The sequence below is a fragment of the Theropithecus gelada genome, chromosome 1, assembly GCF_003255815.1.
Source record: "Theropithecus gelada isolate Dixy chromosome 1, Tgel_1.0, whole genome shotgun sequence".
Classification (NCBI taxonomy): domain Eukaryota; kingdom Metazoa; phylum Chordata; class Mammalia; order Primates; family Cercopithecidae; genus Theropithecus; species Theropithecus gelada.
Genome location: NC_037668.1, coordinates 143022766 through 143030007, shown reverse-complemented (window position 1 = coordinate 143030007; position 7242 = coordinate 143022766). Strand labels below are relative to the sequence as shown.

Here is a 7242-nt window from a genome sequence, read left to right as displayed (position 1 = left end):
TTTTTTTTTTGAGACGGAGTCTCGCTGTGTCGCCCAGGCTGGAGTGCAGTGGCCGGATCTCAGCTCACTGCAAGCTCCGCCTGCCGGGTTCACGCCATTCTCCTGCCTCAGCCTCCCGAGTAGCTGGGACTACAGGCGTCCGCCACATCGCCCGGCTAGTTTTTTGTATTTTTTTAGTAGAGACGGGGTTTCACCGTGTTAGCCAGGATGGTCTCGATCTCCTGACCTCGTGATCCACCCGTCTCGGCCTCCCAAAGTGCTGGGATTACAGGCTTGAGCCACCGCGCCCGGCCCATTTTACAGTCTTTATAGGATGTCTACTTTCTTTATCTTTATTTCATCTTACCATTTAACTTTGTGTCTTTTGTTCACAGTACAGAAATTGGAATTGAAAAGAGGAGAGGTTCCATTTGTCTATCACATGCTACCTCCTGCTGCTGGGAGATCACGTGCATCAGTACTGGGAGGAGGGGCCAGGGATGGTGCTGTGCCAGGTCAAGGGAATGGAAGAAGGGAAATTCAAAATTCATTTGTTGGAATCCTAACCCCCAGTACCTAAGGATGTGACCTTATTTGGAAAGAGTCTTTTCATAGGTAATCAAGTTAAAGTGAGGTCAGTGGGGCAGGCCCTAACCCAATATGACTGGTGTCCTTATAAAAAGGAGAAATTTGGATACAGAGCTATACATAGAGGGAAGATGATATGAAGAGACACAAGGAGAAAACGGCCATCTACAAGCCAAGGAGATCCTTCCTTCACTGCCCTCAGAAAAAAACCAACCCTATCAACACCTTGATTTCATACTTCTAGCCTCCAGAGCTAGAAGATAATACAGTTCTGTTGTTTAAGTCACCTAGTGTGAGGTATTTTGTTCCAGCAGCCCTAGCAAACTAATGCACTCCTCAAAATCGCCTCTGAGGTGGAAAATAAGCCAGCTCTCTAAGGCTTTTGCCAAGACAACATAAGACATTAAAATCAGGCTTACATGTTTCAGGTGGAAGGAATATGTGAAATTAGAGATAATGGTGCCTGCAGGTAGCTTGAGAGGGAGGGAAAGTTTGTATATGAAAGATGCAATTGACTGAGGAGTTTGACCTTTACCCAGAGTACAGTGAGAAGGCACTGGAGGTTCCTGGAGCTGAGGAGAGACAAGAGCCATGCATTAGGCAGTAAATCTCAGAGCAATGGACTGGGGAAGCAGGAAAAGGGGAAAACCAGTTAAGCTACAGAATCTAAGGGTGGTGCAAAATTCCAACACAGATGGAGAGGCAGTGCAAGTGAAAATATGGCAAAATGATGAGAAGACAGCTCCCAAAGCACTTCCCTGATTTCTCTTTTCTCTTAATTTACTAAATGAACATCATCAGAGATGTCATTCATCTCAACATTTGTTGAGCATCTACTATGAACCAGACACTATTCTAGGTGTTGAAAAGGCAACAGTGAATAAAACAGATCAAAGCCCCGGCCCTCAAAGAGCTGACATTCTATCAGGGAGAGATAGATGAAGAATAAAAAACAATAAGCACATTATCTACTACAAAAGAAGGTTAAGTAGTATGGAGTAAAAAGAGCAGAATAAGGAGGATGGTGCAGCTATAAATAGGGGATCACGACAGCTCCCATTGAGAGAGTGGATGTAAGCAGACACTTGGAGATGAGGGAGAGATGCCTGCAGCCCACTTGGTGAACATGATCTTCATTCTCTTTTTCACGAACTAACGGATCATGTTGTGGCCATGACTTCATTCCTTTAGTAAATGGTTCACTAACCAAAAGGGAATGAAGCATAGTGATCCTGACCATTTAAAAAAAGCACGGCCCAGGTGCGGTGGCTCACCCCTGTAATCCCAGCACTTTGGGAGGCCGAGGTGGGCGGATCACGAGGTCAAGAGATCGAGACCATCCTAGCCAAAATGGTGAAACCCCGTCTCTACTAAAACCACAAAAATTAGCTGGGCGTGGTGGTGCACACCTGTAATCTCAGCTCCTTGGGAGGCTGAGGCAGGAGAATGGCTTGAACCCGGGAGACGGAGGTTGCAGTGAGCTGAGATCACACCATTGCACTCCAGCCCAGGCGACAGTGCGAGATTCTGTCTCAAAAAAAAGAAAAAAAGTAGAAAAAGAAAAAAGAAGGAAAGAAAGAAAGAGAGAGAGAGAAAGAAAGAAAGAAAGAAAGAAAGAAAGAGCGAGCAAAGCAGAGGCAGAGCTTTGCTTGTTCACTCTGCCTCATCTAGCATTATTTGAGTACTCAGTAAATATGTGTTGAAGCAATTAATTCATCCCAAATCAGTAACTTAGTTTATGAGAACAAAGACACCCCCATAACCTCCCACTTCCCTGAAAGTACCAAACATGATACAATTTATCAAGGAAGCAAGATTGAAAGATTTACTGAGAGTAAACATCCCACTGAAAATATGACCAGAACACCATTTCATTTTTGCACTTTCCCTCCCAGCCCTTGTCTGTATGCGTAAGTTAGGTATGATTTAGTGTATTGTAATCACAAACATATGATTTGAGGCTTCAGTGTTTTACATTTATCATCATGTTGTAAGCACTTTTCTCTGTCATTTCATAGCCTTTACAACTACCATTGATAATAGATGCATGGGGTCAAATTCTCACAGACCGCCAGGTAAACCAATGCTGTTGGTAAGATCTGTGATTTCCTGGAAAGGATGTTTCGCGTGGGCTCCATAGCTCAGTGGTTAGAGCACTGGTCTTGTAAACCAGGGGTCGCGAGTTCGATCCTCGCTGGGGCCTCCTGTCGGCTTGCTTTTATTTTAATCCATAGTATTTAAATACAGAATAGAGTCCAAAATGGAAAACGTGATTTCCGAAAACGTTACTCCTAAAAGAGTTAAACATTAGTTCCCCTGAAATGCAAATCGGGAGCATCCTTAACGTGCTTTAGAAGTGACCCGGAAGAGAAAATCCTGGACCCCCAACAAGAAGCAGGCAAGGGCAGGAGGAGGGGGAAACTGGCTCGGCAGCCCCAGTACTACCGGACCTGCTGGCCGGAGTACCGGAAATGGAGGCTTGAGGCTAACGCCCTGCACACAGACACCATTGCCTCAATGAAAACCAAGTGGAGGCGGCGGCCTTGGCAGTGAACTCGGCTGCTGGCTAACAGGACTGGCCGTGGCGGCGCCGCGGCTGCAGTTACGGCGCGTGGCCGGCGGGCGGCGCTGTGGCACCGCTCCCCATCGCCTCCCGGCAGGCCGGCGGCTGCGCTTCTCCACGCCCTGCCAGGGCCGAGAGCGCGGCCAGCGTGGCCCGGACGCTAGCCGGCTCTATGGCTGACACGTGGCAGCCCAGGCCCGACAGCCCGGCCTGGCTCCAAGGTCCTACCCCTTCCGAGGCGACTCCCAAAAATAGTCCCGGGTTGCTTGGGAAGCCAGTGTTTGCAGCCTTTCTGACTCTCTGTGTTTTCCCTAAATTCCTCAATGCCGCGTGACTACAGAGTCACCAGAGGAAAGTGCCAACAGTCTTTTTTCTGACCACATGAATTTTTCCAACCCAGGATTTCTTTTCCCAGATCTGAGGGCGAGAGCTTGATAAAGGACTGTGTGTAAAGACGCCACAAGCCGCGTGTGGCCGCTGGGTGCTTGAAATGTGGCTAGTCCAAATGGCTATGTCCTGAAAGAGTAAAATACACATGGAATTTAAAAGACTTGGAACCGAAACAGGATGTAAGCCATCTCACTAGTAATTTTTGAATTGATTCCATGTTGAAATATATTGGATTATATAAAATAGAGTGTAATTAAAATAATTATAAAAAATTGTATAATTACAATTAACTGTATTTTTTTTTTTAATGTATCTACTAGAAAATTTTAGGTTACATTTGTGGCTCCCATCTGCAGCTCTCATTTATCTTTCTGTTAGATAGTGCAGGTTAGGGACCCAGAGTCCTCTGACCTTGCGTTTAAGTTAATTCTTAATCTGGCTCCCACTAAGTAAACTGTAATAGCCAGAGAAAGTCTCTTTCATCTCTGGGTCTCCCCGGAGTGAGTACTGTGCCTGACAAGCAGTAAGCACAGCCTTCGTTGAGATGAAATTAAATATCTCCCCAACAAGCTCTTTAAAGCCAGGGAATTTATCTCTTTTTTTTTTTCTTTTTCTTTGTTGGTGGTGGTGGTGTTTTTGTTTTTGTTTTTTTTGAAAGGGAGCCTCCCTCTGTCGCCCAGGGTTGAGTGCAGTGACTTCATTTTGGCTCACTGCAACCTCCACCTCCCAGGTTCAAGCGATTCTCTTGCCTCAGCCTCCCAAATGGCTGGGATTACAGGTGCCCGCCACCACGCCCAGCTAATTTTTTTGCATTTTTAGTAGACATGGGATTTTGCCACATTGGCCAGGCTGGTCTCGAACACCTGGCTTCAAGTGATGCACCCGCCACGGCCTCCCACAGTGCAGAGATTACAGGTGTGAACCACTACAAGGAATGTGTTTCTTAAACTGAGTTCGCTTTGGGAGTGATGCAACTGTAAGACTTTCTGTTTTGGCTTGCAATATTTCAGATCTAGGAAAACACACTCAACACCCTCATACTTTGTTAATTATTTTGGCCCTCTGTGGTCAGGATATCTACTGCTAGCAATGCTGTGGAGGTGAAGTGTTCACAGTGCCTTGAGGACATAAGACCCACTGATGCAAGAAAAATACCCATATTATCGCAAAAGCATTAGCCCTTTACTAACACACTGAATGCCTTTTGGCAAAGTCATTTGGGATCCTTGAATACCTTAGTCCCAGGACTACTTACTCTGAGTTACTTGGTCATCAAGTAACAAAGTAGTAAGAAAGAGAAGTTTTTGAAGCTCTCTAATCCCATCTCCCTCCAGTCATTGCCAGTCGTCATCATTCCTCTCCCTTCCCCTGACACAAGCTGATCTCTAGAAAGAGCAAGTACCTGCACATGTGTATTTTTCAACTCTCCGAACTTTTCAACACCTTAGGCTGTAAGGAAGAGGAATACGTTCTGGCTTTTCAATGCCCTAGAGATTGTTTTCTAACAGTCCTAGACCCTCCCAGGAAGGCTCACCGGCATCACCAGGCATCCTTCCAGAAAATAAAGCCACTTGCTAGAGAAAAACACTCTGCCTCTCCCCCAGCTTTCCAACATTTCAGAGGCCCCATTCAGTTTCCCGGTCTAGACCCATGCAATACCCTCCAGTGCGAAACCAGCGTTCCAAATGCTTTGAATTTGGTGTGTGCAATCCTTTAAGTTGATACATGAATTTTGAGGATTTTCCCCCAGCTCAAACACTTCCAGTCCAGACTGTATTTTTGCCCCATGTATTTGAAGAAAGACCATATGAGCAAAGAAAGCAGAGTGGGCTCAAACATTTAGTCCAGAGGTTAGATCCAATCTCCTTGAACTGGCCTGGGGTTTTCAGCTCTTCCAACAAAATAACCCTGGGTTAATCCCCTCCACCTTTAAGTTGCTGTCTTCATCTGAGAAGAAGCTAAAAGTGTGAAATATCAAGTTGGTTAGACTCTGAAGTTCATTTCGATCCTAGAGAGTATACATAAGCGCTACAAAAGTAGGCAAGGAAAACTAAAACTATGAAAAAGGCGAAGGAAGAAGACTTGAAGACGATCAAAAAAAATGATCTGCAGAAAACGATGACTGGTGTTTAGCAGCTTCCATAAAGACAGAACAAGAGAAAAAGAATCAGAGAGGTTTGATGGATTCCTGTTAGGTAAGGTTACCTAAAGTAAAAAGATGGAAACTGCTTCTATGGAAGTCTTTTTAAAAAATCTATCCAGAGTATGTCCAATCCTATCTAAAATAGTGATCATATGACCTTAAAAGTTAACAACCCTGGTATTTTATGCTTTTGTTCTCTTTAAACCAAATTGTCTACACTCTTCTGGATGTTTTGCATAATATGAAGAACTTGATGAAAATAGGGACCATTTCCTCTGTTAGTTCTTCAATCCTCAGATACATAGTTCAAAAGTCACAATCCTTCACTGAGGGCCTCCATGAAGGCAGGTGCACAGCAGACTGCAAGGGGGAATTGGTTCTAGTCCAACTGAACTGTTCCCTGTTCCCTTACACCACTGTGATACAGTCACTTAACCTCACAAAGCTTCACTTTTCTCATCTTCAATGGAGGTTTTATGGCAACAGAGAAGAGCAAGGCTTTGAGGTTTCAAGATAAGGTATAAGCTTGGCACATAATAGGTATTCAAATAAAATGTAGTTAAGTTTATTATGCTATGTGCACAATAAAGCCAAATAGTGAAACTTCCTTTGCAAAGATTATAACAGTGAGAGAAGCCTGGCATGGCTGACCCCCTCTTGCCTCTAGCCTCAAGGGCTGGCTGTCCTCACTCATTCCTGACTGAGGCCAAGTTAACCATGGGAGGAATTTAGTTTATTGTTTAACTTTGAAGCAAGAATTATAATAGTCCCTCCCTCCCTAAAACTAACTCCCTCCTTGCTCAGGGACTGAAGCTGCCTTTGTAAAACTGATGGAAGGCCACTAGATTATGGGAAGGGCCTGAATTCTGCTAAAATGTAAGCATCGTTTCTATAATCCCTTACTGCTCAGGAGTCATGTGGTCAGAGGTCACAAGATTTATGACTTCTCCAGTTGCTCCTATAGATAACATCACTATTGTAGCACCTAAGATTGGTCTTTTGAGATGTTTTTCAGATGGTTGCACCCTGGAAACCAACTAACCTATCCAGATTTGTGATTCATCACTCAACATTTCATGTGGCCCCGATCCAGAAGCAGACTCAGTGCACAAGGACTGTTCCTCACACCCCTATGATTTCATTCTCAACCAATCAGCAGCACACATTCCCTAGCCCCTCCCCCCACCAAACTATCCATAAAAACTCCAGCCTCTGAGTCCTCTGTGAGACTGATTTGAGTAATAACTCCAGTCCTTCTAGTTGGCAGCCTCTGTGTTAAACTGTTTTTCTACTGCAATATTGTAGTCTCAGTGAATTGGTTTTGTCTGTGCACTACACGGGAAGAATCTGTCAGGCCATTACTATAGTAAGTGCTGGAGGTACAGAACTGAACCTGCTCTTGTTCACTTCATGAGCTTTGGGCTGGGGAAAGGAGATACCACATTTAAAGGGTCTTTCCTTGTAAGCTTGTCACAGGCTTCCTCTTAGACCTGGGGTGAAGCAGGAGGGTGAAGTATGGTTCTTATGCAAGCGTGGTACAGCATGCTAGATTTCCTAATGTCAAACAAATATCCAGGAT

At 44.7% G+C, this 7242-nt stretch overlaps 1 non-coding gene across 1 annotated transcript; it reads left to right on the top strand.

Moving 5' to 3' along the window:
- Positions 1–2697: 2697 nt before the first annotated feature.
- Positions 2698–2770, top strand: TRNAT-UGU. Its single transcript has one exon. It is a non-coding gene; the product is annotated as a tRNA-Thr (tRNA).
- Positions 2771–7242: the final 4472 nt, after the last annotated feature.